The sequence below is a fragment of the Sapajus apella genome, unplaced genomic scaffold (genome assembly GCF_009761245.1).
Source record: "Sapajus apella isolate SASKATOON/1434 unplaced genomic scaffold, GSC_monkey_1.0 scaffold92, whole genome shotgun sequence".
NCBI lineage: Eukaryota > Metazoa > Chordata > Mammalia > Primates > Cebidae > Sapajus > Sapajus apella.
Window position 1 is genome coordinate 7,934,685 of NW_022437032.1, and position 17,621 is coordinate 7,952,305.

The following is a 17,621-nucleotide window of genomic DNA, read 5'->3' on the forward strand; positions in this document are numbered from 1 at the left end:
GGGGTACATGTCCCAAAACTAGGGACAGCCTCAAGTGGGTTGAAATCCTACTGGCCAAGTTTTTGACTATAAGCAAGTCGATTTCTCTCTCTGAGCATCAGTTTTCTTGAAAGATTGTCAGGAGGATTACCTGGTGGAAATGGCCACTGACCACTGAACCTACCAGAGTTGCATTGTCCAGCATGGGAACCCTAAGCCACACGTGGCTGGTCCAAATTGAGATGAGATGTGCCGTCAGCATAGAATGTACACCGGGTTACAAAACTTAGTAAGAAAAAATAATCTAAAAAGATCTCACAAATCATTTTATATTGATTACACGTTGAGATCAATTTTGGATATACTAGGTTAAGTAATTAAATATTAAAATTAATTTCACCTGCTTTCTTTTCAGACAGGCTCTCACTATGTCACCCAGGTTGGAGCACAGTGGAAGTCATGGCTCACTGCAGCCTTGACCTCCCAGGCTCAAGTGATTCTCCCACCTGAGCCTCCCGAGTAGCTGGGACCACAGGTGCATGCCACTACACCCAGCGTAATCTTTGTATTTCTTATGAAAATGGAGTTTCATCATGTTGCCCACACTAGTCTCAAACTCCTGAGCTCAAGCAATCCACCCACCTTGGCCTTCCAAAGTGCTGGGATTACAGGCTCCAGCCACTGTGCCTGGACCTCATCCGTTTCTTTTTACTTTCTAATGCCACTACTAGAAAATTCTAAATGATATATGTGTCCTTCTGCAGAGATGAGGCGGAAGGAGAGGGGTGTCCATTATTTTTTGGTCTATGATAGTGAAGCCTGATATTCTGTCCCAAGGCAAAGAAAGTGGGAGCCGATCAGTCTGCTCAGTGATACCAAAGGTAGGGCCAGCATTGGATTTGGAAAAGCAAGTTCAAGGTGTTTCTTCTTTTTTTTTTTTTTTTTAAGATGGGGTTTCTCCATGATGGCCAAGCTGGTCTCGAACTCCTGACCTCAGGTGATCCACCCCCTCCCCCTTGGCCTCCCAAAGTGCTAGGATTATAGGCGTGAGCCACCGCGCCCCGCATTTCTGATTTATTTAGGCTCTAACTTGATTAAGGTGGCTAATGGAGGTTATGGGGAGGAGCCTACAGCCCTAAATCCAGTCAGGAGATCCGATTTGAATCTCAGATTAAAACATGAAGACTTTTTCAGTATTAAGCTCCTCCCTGTGGATGTCTGTATTTATTTGTTAAGTCTGACAACTCTAGCATGGAAGATCACACCAGAGAAAGGAGACGCTGAGTTAAAAAGTAAAAACATCCTTGGATTTAAGAGCATGAGCCTGCAGCTAAGGCTTCTTGGGTTCGCAGGATCCACCACTTACAATTGTGTGATCTTCAGACAGTTACTTAACCTCTCCTGGTTTCCATGGTAAAACGGGCAGAGTAACTTACTGTGTAAGATTGTCATAAGGTTTAATAAGTGACTGCTGCTTACAAGTGCTTTCCTACGGCAGCGTCTGTTTCCCCTTAGCAGCTTGGCCGTGTTTTCTGCAGCTGCTTTTGGGTTCTCTGTCCGCTCTTTGCCTACCCGCGTCAGGCGGGGCCCCACTCCGGCCTCTTCCGTGGCGCGAGGGACCGCGGAAACCACGGTAGACAGCACCCCCTTGAGTCGAATTCCTCCCCTTTCGGAGGAACCCGGTTTCTCCTTTCTTTGCTACTCCCGGGCCAATTCTGGGCAACGGCTGCTATTTTCACTCGAGCCCAAGTTAATTTTTCGGGGAGCTCTGGGGCGCGCACCGGCACCTCCGTTCGCCCTGCGACTGAGCTGCGGGTCGCGGCCGGCGCCGGCCTCTCCGACGGCCAATGTGTGGCTAGAGGCGAGCGCGAGGCTTTCAGCAAAGGCAGTCGAGTGTTTGCAGACCGGAGCGAGTCCTGTGAAATCAGATAAAAGAAAACATTTATTAACGTGTCATTACGAGGCAAGCGCCCGGCCGGGGCTGTCGCACGCCCCGCGGGACACTTGGCTCCCTCCAGCTCCGAGAGAGAAGAAGAAAGCAGAAAAGAGGCAGATTCACTTCGTTTCCAGCCAAGTGGACCAGATCGATGGCCCTCCTGAATGTATCACTATATTTGATTTATTAGAGATGCCTCCTGGTGTGCGTGTTACACACACACACACCCGCGCGCACACACGCTCAGGCTCGGGCCCCTCCCTCCTTTCCAGCTCCTGGGCTAATCCCACATCTGTTTCAACTCTCCGCCGAGGGCGAGCGGGCGCGAGTGTGTGTCGGGTGAGTGTTCGTCTGTGTGTCCCAGCGAGGGTGCGCGCTCGGCGCCGGGAGCGCGGCCAGCGGAGTCCTGAGGCATCCGGAGGCCGAGAGCCGCCGGGACCCCAGCTCTGCGTCCACTGCCCCGTCCCGAGCTGGACTTCGGGGCCAGGGCCGTGCGCCGCGGACGGGCAGGACCGGGTCGCGGGCCGCGCGTCCCCCGACCTGGAGGTAAAAGCGCTCGCGCGCGGAGGGCTCGAGGAGGGCTTCGCGGCTGGGCCCCCGCTGTCCGCGGCTCACAGCCCAACGCTCCCCGCACCGGCGCGCGCCTGCCTCCCCTGCGCGGAGGCCGGCGACCGGCAGGCGAGCAGGCGGGCGGGCGGGCCGCGCGGTGCCAACGGGCTGGCTGGGGCCGCGCGGCCAGCCGGGCTGGGGCGATTTCAGAGCTGCCAGGGCGGGGCGAGGAGCCGGACTTTGGCTGGGGCGGCGCGCGGGGCGGGGGCCGGGGGCGGCGGCGGCGCTGGGGGGCGGGGAGGAGGGAGGAGGAGGAGCAGCCGCGCTCGCCGGGGGATGCAGCAGCGGCGGCGGTAGCGGCTGTAGCGGCGGCAGCAGCGGCGGCGCGGAGTCCCCTGCGCCCCGCGGCCCGGCTGGGCTGCGGCAGAGGCGGAGGCGCCCAACGCCCGGTGAGGCTGCCAGGGCAGTGCGCGCTGGTGAGTGGGGCACGGGGGCAGGTGGGCGGCGAGGGTGCTTGGAGCTCGGGCGGGGGCTCCCGGTGGCCGAAGCCTTCCCCGGCGTGAGCCCGGCCGCGAGCGCCGCCCAGGTAAGCTAGGGCCGGTCCCGACCGCCCGGCACTGGCCCCAGCGCTGCGCGCGGAGGTGGGACCCCGCGGGCAGGAGGGAGGCTCCGGCGCCGGCCGGCCGCAGGGGGATGACCTGTTTGACCCCGCTGGCTGGCTGGGCGGGAGGGCGAGGACTTCCCGCCGCGCCCCTGACCCGCGGACGCGCCACGCCGGGCCCGGGCAACCCCGGGGGAAACGCGCCTGGGCCCGCCGTCCGCAGGGGCATGGCCTTGTTGACCCTTTGGGTTTAGACCCAAGGGATGGGCTAGAAGCCAGCACACGTGGGGCTTGTCCGGGCAGGACTCGGGGAAGCCGTGGCCCGGATCTTCAGAGTGATTGGAAACTCGCAGACACCAAAAGGACAAATAGGATCGAAAAGGCAGACTTCCAAGCCAGGCCAGGGCAGAACCAGTTTCCATCGCGCGGCGGAGAGATACTCCCCTCCCCAGCTCCCGGGGCTTCAGAAGTCTAGCGGTGAATTCTAGGAGTGCACTTTTCCAAACAAACAGCCCTTATAGTAGTTCGTTCATTCGTTCTACAAGCATTTCTGGAGCACCCCCTCGTGCCAGGCACCGCGTTCTGTTCCAGGGAAACGCGGCTCAACAGGATCTGGCTCCTGCGCGCCAGAAGCTGCCGGTTCACTTGGAGGGCAGCAGGGTAGAGAGATGCCGTCTCAGGGTGGAAGGTGGAAAGAGAAGCCTGCAATCATGGTTTGCACAGTGGCCCCGGTCCGCAGCTCCCCACCTGCCCAGAGGCCGAGGACCACTCCCCCTGCACGCAGTAGGCCCAGCACACAGTAGGAAGAGCAAGCTAGACCTGCCTGTGACAACCCCCTCCTCTTCCTCCTCCCCCTTCTTGAAAGCTGTGATTCATTCCCTACCCCCCTTTCTGGACAGTCTTCCTGCAGCTTGTTTTAATCACTTTTTGAGTTAAAAGTCAATATTTAATTAACCAAGTAATTACATTCAGCTTACGTTTCAATCTGGGTATTTGCTCATCTGTGCGTGTTGGGACCCCGCCCTCTCGCCCCTCCATCTGTCTCCTGCCTCTTTCCCACAGGGCCCCCTCCTCCTTTAGGGCAGAGAGGGGGATGCTGCGCTGGAGCAGGTTCTCAGGGGGAGATAGGGAGCAGGTGAGACGGGCTTTCTCTGAAGGACACCCCCTGATCTACGCTCTCTCCGGATTTCAGCTTGTAGTGAATAGTGAAGGGGATTTCTTTACTAAGCCTCCGCCCCCCATTACGGAACCACCAGAGGTTTCTAATTAAATTAGAGCCAATCGTTAAGTATAGGAAGAGGGGTGGAGAGGACAGAATGAAGGCCCTTTTTCTGTAAGAGATGTTCTCCCCAGCTTTGTCTGTCCCACATCATAGAGAAGAGAAAACTCAACCAGACAGCCTGTCGGGTGTGTAATTTAGCGTTCTAATAAGCAGCTTGAAAGGCGAAGGTGGTGGGCTTGGCGGACGTGCGTTGGACCTTTGTACACCGAGGTCTCTTCCTTCCCCGGCCAAGTTTATGTACATAAAAGCCATTATGTTGGCATCACTGCTGTAGCTGTGGGTCAGTGTGGGTTTGGGGTTTGAGCTTTGTGTGTACTTCTTGGGTTTTTTATTTGAATTTATGGCTTTTTCTGAAACCCTAATAACATGTTAAATTTTCAACCTTGAGAGTAGAATGATGAGTTGACTGTAAAAGCCTGGGCTTGGAGGAGGACGACGTAGCAGTGTGCGCGCCTGTACTCGTGTGCGAGCGCGTGTCCCCCAGTTCAGCAGCTGTCCGAAGGACCGAGTTGATATGCGGTTTCACACCTGATTTGGGAGCTAACATTTCCTGCTCCCTTTTTCTGGCACCGGTTTATCTGCCTGGACCTGCCTCAAGAGGGCAATTGGGTTAACCAGGCAGGATATCACCCAACTCTGTTAAGCTGTTGGCTATTATCTGATCGTAGACTTGAGTCCTGCAGAAGGCATCCAGAAGCCCTGTCCCACACAAGAATATCAGCACTTCTGACCAGCTTGTAGTTAAAGGGTTGATTTCAGACTTAAGATAATTGATAACACTTAAGTAGTTTTGTACAGGCCTGATCTGAGGCGTTGATCTAGCCCTTCTACCTCACTCATTAAATCCACACGAACAACTTATGAGGTAAGTACTGCAATTGTTGCCATGCTAAAAATGATGCAGTGGCTCACGCTTATAATCCCAGCACTTTGAGGGGGGCCGAGGCAGGCAGATCACAAAGTCAGGAGTTTGAGACCAGCCTGTCCAGTATGGTGAAATCCCGTTTCTACTAAAATATACAAAAATTACCTGGGCATGGTGGTGCACTCCTGTAGTCCCAGCTATTCTGGAGGCTGAGGCTGGAGAATCGCTTGAACCCGGGAGGTGGAGGCTGCAGTGAGCCGAGATGGTGCCACTGCACTCCAGCCTGGGTGATAGCGTAAGACTCTGTCTTAAAAGAAAAAAACAAAGGAAACTGTGGCACAGAGAGGATTGTGACTTGCCTACAGGTGGTCACGGGTAGAGCAGGAATTCAAGAGGCCCTCAAGCTCCAGGGTCCATTTGGAACCACTGGGCTCTCCGCCATGACCTTGGCTTTTGTCCCAGATGTAGAAGAAACACACATGCAGGGGAAGAAAACACCTCAGACAGTAAAACTTTGCAAAGTAGAAGCCCCACAACTTTCCATAAACCTCACTGTTTGGACGGAGAGTCGCCGGTTTGTATTTGGGGTGTTTTGCCCCGAGGAAAACATGCACCTGCCTGGTGCTTTTCCTTCTGCTTGTGAGCAGACACACACTCCACTCTCCTGTCTCCCAGCCAGATGCAAAGCGAAACATCAAATGCAACTGATAGAAAAGCCAGGGTATCTGAGATGATGATTTCAGCCCACTCAGAGCACAATGGCCAGAGGGCGAAAGCTCTCCTAGAGGTGAGACCTTCCTGTGGTCGGTGATGGAGTCTCACTGGCCTGGCCTCGGAAAGGTGGCCATGCAGGTGGTGCCAGGGTGCTCTGTGTCAAGCCTGGGTCTGTGTGGATGTGGAAGATGGGGGCCTCTCAATGCTGACCTGCAGGTGAGGGAGCCCTCCCTGAGACCTGCTTTCCCTGGGTCTCCTTGGAATGGGCCTTGGTGGAGATTCTGCAGACACCCCTGGGCCAGCCGGATTGAAGGCGCTGTCTAATTGGAAGAGCATTAAGATCATTATAATTAATTGGCATCCCGATAAATGGCATGGTTGCCTAATTGAGGTGGTTGCTAGGGAACGAGGCCTCGCTGGGAGCCTAAAGGGGAAGAGGCGCTGGGCTGGCCACAGTCGGGTGTCAGGGTACAGAGCCGGCGGTGAATGGACAGGAAGGGAGCGCAGTCCATCCGTGTCTGCTGGCGTTCACCGAGCAGCGGCGGTATGCAAGCTGCAGATGGAATATCAGTTAGGGGTACTTGCCTGGAAGGACTGGAAAGTAATCAGGCTTCTTTCTCTTGCAAGCAACAGACAAAAAGAAGAAAAAAACTCAAGCCAGCTTAAGGAGAAAAGAAGGGGACTTTACTGGTTTTCACAACCAAAAGTCCTAAGGTGACTAAGTGTAGCTTCAGACACAGCTGGACCTGCGGCTCAGATTTTGTCATGAAAATCCATTCCTCTCCACCTCTACTCTGCCTTCCGTGGGGCTGGTGTGTCTCTCCAGCTCTGGGGCGGGCAGGCCCTGGCAGTGTGGGCACCGTGGCTGGGAGAGCCAGACTGCCTGGCTCCCTGCCCAGCAGTGGGATCTGGGGCGTCTGCCTAACCTTTCTGTGCCTTGATGTTCTCATCCAACAAATGACGATGATCATAGCACCTGTCTCCTGCTTGTGGCAAGGCATGAAATGAGATGATCAATGTCAGGGGCTTCGCAGGGCGTCTGACCCAGGCAAACCTTCAGTAAGCATTGGCTGTTATCATAACTTGGGTTTCAGGCCTGTAATCCCAGCACTTTGGGAGGCTGAGGTGGGTAGATCACCTGAGGTCAGAAGTTCGAGACCACACTGACCAACTTGGAGAAACCCTGTCTCTACTAAAAATACAAAATTAGCTGGGTGTGGTGGTGGATGTCTGTAATCCCAACTACTCAAGAGGCTGAGGCAGGAGAATCGCTTGAACCCGGAAGGTGGAGGTTGTGGTTAGCTGACATCGCAACACTGCACTCCAGCCTGGGCAACTAGGGCAAAACTCTGTCTCTAAATAAACAAAAAACATAAAATAACTTAGGTGTTAGGACAGGTGTCATGGAGCAGAGGGGTCTCATCCCCTCCGGTTTAAGCCCAAAAGGAAAGAGCAAGCCTCTGATCTGGTAATGCCCATCTGAGCCCCATGGTTCCCTCTGACTGGACTGTTTTAGTCCAAACCAGTCACTGGCTAAGGAAATGACTTGCCAACATTCGGCTTAACCCAGGCTCACAGGCCTCTCCCTGGAGCTGGATGGAGGCTGACTGCCGAGACCTTAAAGTGTGCAAGAAAAGAGCAGGGTTGTCCCCAGCGAAAGGGAAGCCTGGTGGCTGGAGAGGTGAATGGTCAGTGCCTACGATGCAGGCCACTAATGTGAGCAGTGCTGGCCAGATGGACCCATCTCCGCTTTGGCCAAGGTGGAGTTCAGGAAAACAAGCTGCCTGGGCAGTGCCCCTCCCTCCCACCAGGGCCAGCAGGCATCAGAAGCCTGACTTGTCTGCCTTAGTGTCTGAGGATGGGGCCTGGCCTTGATCCTGTGCTTTCTGGGGGCCAGGGGCAGTGTTTGTCCAGCCTCCCATCATGAGAATCATCTGGCAGCATTTGTTTAAAAAGGCAAAGACCAGACCCTGTTGAATCAAACTTCCAGGGAGGGTCCTGGATCTGGGGGGCATGAGCCACATGTTTATTCTATATCCACAGGAGGGTTTGGGGAAGAGGGCCCTGGAGCGTGGGCCTCTGTCTTCCTGCCTAATGCAGGGGATGTCAGAAGGTAGGGAAAATGCTCTAGGCCCAGCGCGGTGGCTCATGCCTGTAATCCCAGCACTTTAAGAGGCCGAGGCGGGAGGATCACTTGAGGTCAGGAGTTCAAGACCAGCCTGGCCAACATGGCAAAACCTTGTCTCTACTAAAAATACAAAAATTAGCCAGGTGTAGTGGTGCTCGCCTGTAATTCCAGCTACACAGGAGGCTGAGGCACCAGAATCGCTTGAACCCAAGAGGCGGAGGTTGCAGTGAGGTGAGATTGCACTACTGCCCTCCAGCCTGGGCAACAGAATCAGACTCAGTCTCAAAAAAAAATAAAAATAAAAATAAAGAAAAATGACTGCATGATGGGATGGGGTGGGAGGCAACTTGAGACAGGCTGTCGGGGAGCCTCTGTGAGGGTGTGACCTTTGAGCTGTGACCTAGATTCTAGGAAGGAGCCACCTTGGGAAGATCTGGGGTAAAAGCATGTCAGGTAGAAGGAACAGCTAGTACTAAAGCCCGGAGGTGGTGGGAGGAGCCTGCTCCAAACACAAGTAGAAGTCAAGTAGGATAGGCCAGGCACAGTGGCTCACGCCTGTAATCCCAGCACTTTGTGAGGCTGAGGCAGGTGGATTACTGGAGGTCAGGAGTTCAAGACCAGCCTGGCCAACAATGCCGAAACCCCATCTCTGCTAAAAACAAAAATTAGCCAGGCGTGGTGGTGCACACCTATTGTCCCAGCTACTTGGGAGGCTGAGGCAGGAGAATCACTTGAACCCAGGAGGCAGAGGTTGCAGTGAGACTCTGTGTCAAGGAAAAAGAAGCCAAGTGTGGAAGAGGGCACATCAGAGATGAGAAATACAGGCTATGCTAAGAAATTTTAGACTTTATTTTTAATAAAATGGAAAACCAGTTGGGCACAGTGGCTCGCGCCTGTAATCACAACACTTTGGGAGGCTAAGGCAGGTGGATCACCTGAGGTCAGGAATTCAAGACCAGCCTGGCCAACATGGTGAAACCCCGTCTCTACTAAAATGCAAAAATTAGCCGGGTGTGGTGGTGCATGCCTGTAATCCCAGCTACTTGGGAGGCTGAGGCAGGAGAATCACTTGAACCCAGCAGGGAAAGGTTGCAGTGAGCCGAGATTGCACCGTTGCACTCCAGCCTGGGCGACAGAGCAAGACTCCGTCTCAAAAGTAAACAAATAAAATGGAAAACTACTGGCGGGTTTTAAGTCAGGGAATGATATGATTTGTGTTTCGAAAAGATCCTGCTGGCTCCTATGAGAGGTGTGCTGTGCAGGTGGAAGTGGGGTCACCAGGACTTTTAGTCATTTGGGAGGGACCGTGGTGGTGTCCATGGAGATGGAGTGAAATGGGGACTGGAGATGTATTTTGGAGGAAGAGCCACAGGACTTCCTAGTGGATTGGGTTACAGAGTGACGGAAAGGGCTTTGATTCCCAACTAAGGGTGATTTTGACACCCAGGAAACATTTAGCACTCTCTGGAGACAATATCAGTTGTCCCAACTGGGGAGGGCTCCCTACTGGCCTCCAGAGGGTAGAGGCCAGGGGTGCTGCTAAACCTGCAGTGTACGGGGTGACCCCACAATGAAAAATGATTCAGCCCGAATATCCGTGGTGTATTCTGCCAGGGAATCAAAGATAACAAGGCAGCCTGGTGCAGGGCGATTGCTAAGTAGGGAAGACAGGAGAGAAGGTTTTGGGGAGGAGGAGCGATCTGGAATTCGATGTGGAAATGTGGGGTTTGAGGTGAACCCCAAATGTGGGGTTTGAGCTTTCAGACCTGGAGGTCTGAAATCTCAGTGGGTGGCGAATGTAAATGTCTGTAGCCGTTCGGGTCTGGCCACCTAAATTTGGGAGTTATCAGCCTGTCGATGTTATTTTAAGCTGTGGGACTGGACATGATCACCCTGAGAGAATGTGTTTTGTTTTCTAGTGTGGTTTTCTCCCCCCCAACCTCCTCCTGCTGTCTGTCATGAATGTGTTTGATGAATATTTTTAGCACATCCCTCATGCTTACCTCTCCGACGTTTCTAAGAGGTTCCTGAAGGCTCGGGCTGAGCCTCCCCTTGTCCATCGCCTGGTTGCTCAGTGATTAACAGAACTAAATATTCTTTGCTCCACCACAGTTGCCCTTCGGAAATTGCTTAAGGTCATGTGGGATCTTGGACCTCGTGGGCAGCACGATGCCTTCTGGGAGGAACAGCTGTTGGCATGGCTCTCAGAGCTGCCGTCTGGCCCAGACCAGGACTTTGCGGAGTTCTCTCTAACCAGAATGTTTTGAATTTCCTACGTTCTCTTAATATGATTCCAAAACGCTCGTTGCCCAGTGGCCCTGGCCTCCGCCATGGAGCGTCATCTTACAAAAGGCCTGGCCTGGCCCCCTGCTCAGCACGCCTGGGCCCAGCTTGAATCTTCGATAAATTCTATCCTAAACTCAGAGCTGCTATAGCCAGGTCTTGTGTGTGTGAGTTGGTGCCATCCCCAGGGACCACAAGTAATAGCAAGGATGTGTTTGGCCAGGTGGAAGCCAGATGTGTTAGGGGAAGAATGTGGCCAACAGCTTTCTAACTGACTCACGGTCAGAGCCCCAGCGGGTGACTTGACCCACCCCAGCAGCCAGAGAAGTGGAACTTTTTTTTTTTTTTTTTTGAGACAGGGTCGTGCACTATCACCCAGGCTGGAGTGCAGGCTTGTCTTCATGGTATTGAAAGTCAAGCTGGCCCCTGCTGGTTGCTGTAGCTCTGGGGCCAGGTCTGCCGTGGCCCTACCCACCAGAACTGTGCTCTGGGGGCAGCTGTGCTTGTGCCAAACCCAGGGCCTCAGCAACCATGACTTCTGCTAAAAAGCAATCATGAGCACACGGCTAGGGCCAGCCCTCTGAAGGGTCTCCTGTGAGGTGCTCACTTTGGAGCAGGCTGAGCTCATTGTACCGTCCAGCCGCGAGCTCCCAAGTAGAAGGATGCATGCCCCACGCCCAGCTAAATTTTTTTTTTTTTTTTTTTTTTTTTTTTTGGTAGAGATGAGGTCTCGCTATGTTGCCCAGGCTGGTCTCAATCTCCTGGGCTCAAGCGATGCCCCGAAGTGCAAGGATTACAAGCATGAGCCACCCTGCCTGACCTGGAGCTTTTTGGAAAGAAGATAAGAAAAGAAGTCGAAAAAACTGTTAGCTCACAGAAGCCTCAGAGATGTTCCTGCTTGGTGAAAATCAGACCATCCGAAAGCCCCATTTCTGGTCTGCCCTCAAGACAGACACTATCCACGGACTTCTGATTGCAGGCCACTTATCTGGGTATTTCAGAGACCAGCAAAGCCTACTAGGATTCTCAGTAGCTTAGAGTCCTGATCATTTGAATGTGAATTGAAATGGTTTCATTGTGAGGAATCAAATCTCTTGACAGTGGCTTATGCAATAGAAACATTTAATTCTCACATAACACAAAGTCCAAAGCAGGGGAGCCAAGGGGCTGGTTTTTCAGTATAGCAGTGTCATCCAGGGTCTCAGGATCTTTCACGCCTCTGTTCCTCTGTTCCCATCATGTCTTTGGCCTTGTTGCCTCATGGTCTCAATGTGGCTGCCATAGCTCCAGATATCACCTCTCCCTACAAAGTAGGACTATAGGACAGAACTCCTTGCTGTCTCTTTTTTAATAAGAGCGTAAAATCCTTGCCAGAACATTCCCACCCCAGCAGAACTTGCTTTACGTTTCATTGGTCTGGGGTCAGCTTTTGCACTCACCTCTAAATCAAACACTGGGAAAGGGCCTGGCTCCTTCTGAAAAGTAAGCTCTGTGCTCGTAGGGACATTATCTTGTTCATCGCTGTATCGCCGGCACCAAGAATGAGGCCTGGCAGTCTGTGGATACTCGGTTAATATTTTTTGAATGAAGGAAGCAAGAAAAGAAAGCAGCTTGGAGAGCTACAGGCAGAGCTGGCTCGCGTGCTTGCTCAAAAGTGACTGCTCAGGGCAAGAGTGTCAACACCTGTTAGTCGTTTGCAGACAGCTAAGCAGGGTGGGTGGGAGGATTGGTTTCACACACTCACTTGCTCCCCAATGCCAGAGCTGGGGTTTTGTGCTAGCATTGCTTACAGAGGAGGGATTGTCCCCTTTATGCTCACAGCAGGGACCTCATGGCTTTGCAGAAGGGCTGGTGGGACCCCCAACTTCTGATCACTCTTGGACCAAGCTAGTCTTCCAGGTCGATGGTGACATTCTAATGAGGGCTCTTGGGTTGGATATTTCTGCATGGGCCCTTGAAAAGACGACTCCCTTCCCTAAATTGTCTCTTCCTGAAAGAGCAGCTGTCACAGCCCAAGAGACCAGCCTCTTTGACCACCTCTCCCCAACCTACCCTCCTGAAAGCTCACATTTACTGAGCACTTCCTACAGGCCAGTGGCGGTTTAAGTGTCGCTCCTGTGAATGCATAACAACTCAACAACGTAGGGATCTTCCAACCTCATTTTACAGACGGTGAAAGTGACAAAACGAAGTCTCTCCTTGCTCTGCCATCCTGTTAGAATAGGCCGTCACAGGCTGGCTAACCAGGGGCTCTGTTCAGCGCCCAGAAATGTTTTGTTTGAACCTTTTAGATAGTTGTGAGATTTTTAACAACTATGAGATTTCACATTTTAAAAATTAGGGTTTTTAGCTTCTCCTGAAAAATGGGAAGATGTGGTCCCTATCATTCCCTAAAGCCTGAGATGGCGAACCAATTCATTCGACTTTTCATTGTACTTTCTCCTCTGGTTTTCTCATTGTGAAGCAATATTTGTCTGTTCTACTGTCTCTACCCAAAGTGGCCAGTTTAGAGCTGGAGACGAAGAGGGGCTGTGGGGTTTTTTTATGGGTCCGTTTCACTCATTGACATTACCTGCCTGGTCCGCATAGGCATTTGAGTTTGTCTCCTGTTGTGATACTTTGTACCAAATGGCTACACTTCTAGGGACATTGTAAGTGTCCCTAGACACTCTCATTGTAAGTGTGTAGTAATAATAACATCTAATATCTATTGATTACTTTTTGCCCAGTGTTTCATCATCACAGCAACCTTTGAAGAGGGCTTAATATCGTCTTCACTTTATAAGTACGGAAAATGAGGCACTGTGTGATGCCCTCATTGAAGCTCGTTCATCTTTGTACCGTTGGTGCCAGGCTTACTGGCTGTTTGAATGAAAGATTAAAGGAACGAATGAATGATGTTCTCCCCCAGTGTTCACTGGCCCAGGAGATCGAAAGCCTCGACCTCATAGTCATTTGTGACACTCCTGTTGGGGGAATGGGCTCAATTAGCATCATTGAGCGTTCTTGGGTTGTGTTTCTGCGATGTAACAAACCACTCCAAACTCAGTGGTTTAAGGCAACAACATTTTATTTCAGATGATTCTGTGGGTTGACCAAGTGGTTCTTTAGCTTCATGTGCTATGACCTGGCAGGTCTAAAACAGCCCCACTCAAATGGCTGGCAGCTCTTGCTGGTCACCAGGTGGGAGCTCAGTTATTCTCCACGTGTGCTCTGCCCTATGGCTGCTTGGGCTTCCTCACAGCATGGCAGGCTCAGGGTAGCCTGACTTCTAAGAGTGTAAAAATGAAAGCTGCCGGGGCCTCTTAAGGCTTCACTGCAAAACCGGCACAGCATCACTTCTGCCACCTTCTCTTGGTCAAAACAGGTCACAGAGCCAGCCCAGTTTCATGAGGTGGAACCCACACAAGGGGTTGAATGCCAGGCAGCTTTTTGGAGTCCACCAAAGTACCAATTTATCACAGATTGTAAGCCTCAGAGCCCAGCGCTTACTACCTCAAGCTGGAACAGGATTTACTGGGGGCTCAGGACAGGGCAGGAACTGAGGAAATTCTGGGGACCTCAGCACAGGAGTTGCTAGCAGCCTCCTGAAGGAGGGTTTCCATTCCAATGCGACAAATGCACCCCTACTTTTTCTTTCTGCCCTTGACACTTCATTTGAGAGTTGGGGACATGGTGAGAAAGTCTGATTGGCCAACCTTGGTCACATGATCATCCCTTGGCAGAGAGGATGGAGGCATCTTGGCAGAGGAGAGAGACTCCTCAAAAGGAAGCTGGGGTGCTGTTGTCAAAAGAAGGGGACCAGATGGACAAAAATAGTGAGAACTCTCTGAACGGCCCCTGCGTAGGTGACTCCATCCCTGCCAGAGCAATGAACATTTAAAAACGAAGCAATGGACTTTGAAAGTCTGATATAAGTGGAATGCCCAAATCTGTGTGGCAACTGCTCCAGCGCCAGGGCCCCATAGCTCAGGGGCTTCTGGAGGTCTGCAAGCTGCTCTCCACGTTATGGGGCAAAGGCAACTCCTAGACCCCCTGCCATGCCTCGACATCCCCCTCCGGAAGATGGGGACAGTTTGCTTCTGGCTCCTGAAGAGAGAGCATGCTTGGTAATGAGGGACCCGGGCTCAACGCCTGCACTCCCTCCTCCCAGACCCCGCCCCGCCAGTGAGACTGCCTTCCACCCTGGTGACACCCAGTGAGGTCCCCCCCTCCCCCGGCAGGGGAGGCTGCTAGTCGGAAAAACGGATCCAGACTCATCCCAGCTCGCAGAGCCCCTGACCCGGGCTCTCCTCCCACTTGCCGGTCTATTTCCGGCTGCTAATTAGATTGCACAGCACGCCACGTTGGGAAGCCGACCTGTCATTCCAAAGGCACTCCACGCGCATCTCCAAATGTAGCGGGTGATTTGGTAAAAGTTGCTTCTGACTCCTTCCCCCGGCTTCTGAAGTAATTGTAAGCGTCGGGCCGTTTCCAAGGTGAGCTAATGAGCAGCTCATCTGCTAATAGCAGGGGCGAGCTGGCTGAGGACCGCACGCTCGCCTGTGGATTGGGTGAAAAGGGAAGAAGTAATTGGATTATTAATACCGAGCTGTCAAAATACCTTTTATTCCTTTTATATTCTTCTGGAAGGAAACGACAGTCTCTGGAAACATAAATACATGTTCTGTGGGGGTAAACAGGGCTAAGAAAATGCGGGGCTGAAAAGGGGGAGGGTTAGAAAGGTGGAGTTGTCAGTCCTCAGCGTGGCAGTCTACACTGAGAACCAGCCCACAATTAGGCGTGAATAATGACTCTGTTCAAGCCGGACTTTATTGCTTTTGGCCAAAGGCCTTTTGCAGAAATAACTTTGTAATTCCCTGCCAGGGAAGCTTTTGCCCACAGCTGAGACAAAGGAACAAAGAACAGAGGTGGGAATTTCTGTATCTGATTCGCACTTCCTCTAAACAGCCAGAAAGGACAGTGGGTGTGGCCTACCCAGAAGGCGTAGGTTGGGGCTAAGGGGTGTCCAGCCTCCTGTGGGCCACGCAATGTTGGTTTCATTCTGCACATTCCCACCCCAGGGCCTTTGCACTTACTTCCTCTGTTGCATAGAAAGCATTTTGGCCACAACTGGCTTCTTGGCCACCTCTGCTCTCAGCTCTAATGCCACCTCCTCATGCCAGAGAGACCTTTCCCAATTTACTGTCCATCCTGTCACCTTACAGCTTCCTTCAAAGCTCTTAAGACAGTCTGAAATTTGTCTTTATTCATCGTCTCCCTCACCAAGGTGTCACAGCTCCCTGAGGACAGAGTGCCTGGTGGCCACCACCGTTTCCCAGCATGTGGCACATAGTAGGTACTCAGGAAAGATCAGATAGCTTTGAAGAGTTGCACATAGCCCCCAGGCCAAGCTCCAGCGGGGCTTTATTGGACCTGCTCAGTGTTTAAAACAGGTTGAAAGTTTTTACTTTGGAAATGGTGTTTCCAATGTAGTCCAGGCCCCACCCCGTCTCTTATCCTAAATCTAGGCGGCTTCACTCACTGGTGAAGTCTCCCGCCTGGCCCTGACAGGCATTTGCATTTTGTCTCTGCTTTAGACAAAGGCCGCTGCAAACAGATAACCCCTCTCTAAAGGCAACCAGACAACAGCCAGACTTCTTGTAAGGCCAGGTCTTATGCCAGACTGCTGGCCTCACCGACCGGGTCCCAGTGACTGGATCGAGGTGTAGTCTTCATCTTAGCTGTCCATGCACAGGGCATAAATGGTGTTGATCTCACCGGAAGCAGGTCATTCCCTTTTCCTTTTCCTTTTCTGCTCTCCTCTAAGCCTCTGAGTCATCATCAAGGAGGGAATCGAGTTAACTCCTCCTGCATGGTCTTCAAGGAGACCTATTCCCATTGTAAGGGGAAGCTCAGAGCCTTGACAAGCAAGAACGTAACCACAATGTCACTGCTTTTGTTTATAGTGTTGCCATATAAATATGGCAGGGATTCTCACCTAGGGGCAGTTTTGCCCCCGAGCGGGACATTTGGCAGAGCCTGGAGATATTTTTGATTGCCGCAATTAGGATAGGTATGACTTGCATCTCATGGACAGAGGCCAGGAACGCTGCTAAACACCCTGTGATGCACAGCATAGTCCCCCAGTGAAGAATGATCCCACCCACACGGCAGTAGTGCCGAGACTGACAGACTCAGGTTTATAGCAATGGGTGCTGGTTCCTCCAGGGTAGACTTTACTTTCTAAATAAATTTACTGAAATAAGAGAGGGAATGAATGAATGAGTGAGTGAACGAATGAGTGAATGAATGATTTTAGGCCCAGATTTGGGTATTCTACTTATACCAGACTTTTAAAAATTCATTTATTTGTTCCGAGACCCTGGCATATGGGATGGAGCACAGAGGGTAACGATCAGCTCTGCTGTCCCTTTCAGAGCAGACCAGCCTGTACCATTTGCCTCAAACCAGGAGCCCCCGCCCTGGAAGCTGCAATCTTGCCAGAAACTTCCTGGGAGCTGCCTGTAAAAAACCACAGCAGTAGCTGATTCTGGCCCAGGTGGAGAAGCTGTGTTATCCTAGGCGGAGTTCTGGCAGGTTGGGAAATGTTTCCAGGTCACCTGCCTAGCCAGCATGATTAGTATCCTTCCAAGCCTGGTCCCAAAGCCCTGGCCCAGCACCCCGGATTTGAAGCCCCCAGATCTTCATCACCCCCCTGCTGTGTCCTGCCACTGATGCCCCAATACCTGCCTGATGAGGGGGGGCTCCCAGGGACAGCAGCCTTCCCTCCTGGACTCCAGGGCCACCTCCATGTTGACAGTGGCTTCAAGCACAGGGCTCAAGGGCAGAGCCTGAGCTGGAGAATTTCTCGTCTCTGCAGAAGGGAAGAGCTTGGGGGAAGTTGGGGCCTTTTCCCCAAATGAGGTCTTATCGTTCTGTTGGGTTTTCTGGGTTTGTCAGGTGGCTTCCTTTGTACCTAAAAATAAGCCGGGGGTGGTTAAAAAAAAAAGGGAAGAAAATGTTTGCAACATAGATAGAACTGGGCAGATGTGCTCTCTGGAATAAGCAGGAGAGGTTGTTGCTGTGACTCTGGCTCCCAGTATAGGCCCTTCAGTTCAACCTGCGGCCCCACTCAGAACCCCCTGGACCCGACATCATGGCTTTAACCCCCTTGGGTCATGTGAGAAGGAAGAGTGGGGTTGGGGCAATCTTCAGGTCGCCCCAGGACTTTCCAAGGCTCAGGGATCACCCAGCCCTGACAGTCAGGGATGGACAGAGGCTGACTGAGATCGGGTTTCACTT

The 17,621-nt window shown here is 52.4% G+C and overlaps 1 protein-coding gene across 5 annotated transcripts in view; it reads left to right on the forward strand.

Moving 5' to 3' along the window:
- Nucleotides 1-1,189: 1,189 nt before the first annotated feature.
- The window catches only part of SULF2 (sulfatase 2), a 128,710-nt gene continuing 112,278 nt past the window's right edge, over nucleotides 1,190-17,621 (forward strand). The window contains exon 1 of one of the 5 annotated variants that reach the window (XM_032256063.1): nucleotides 1,190-2,461. The gene's annotated coding sequence lies outside the window, so the exon portion shown is untranslated. Of the gene's footprint in view, nucleotides 2,462-2,805; nucleotides 2,941-17,621 lie in introns of those variants that run through there. The other 4 variants (XM_032256064.1, XM_032256065.1, XM_032256066.1 and 1 more) reach the window with 4 other exon arrangements.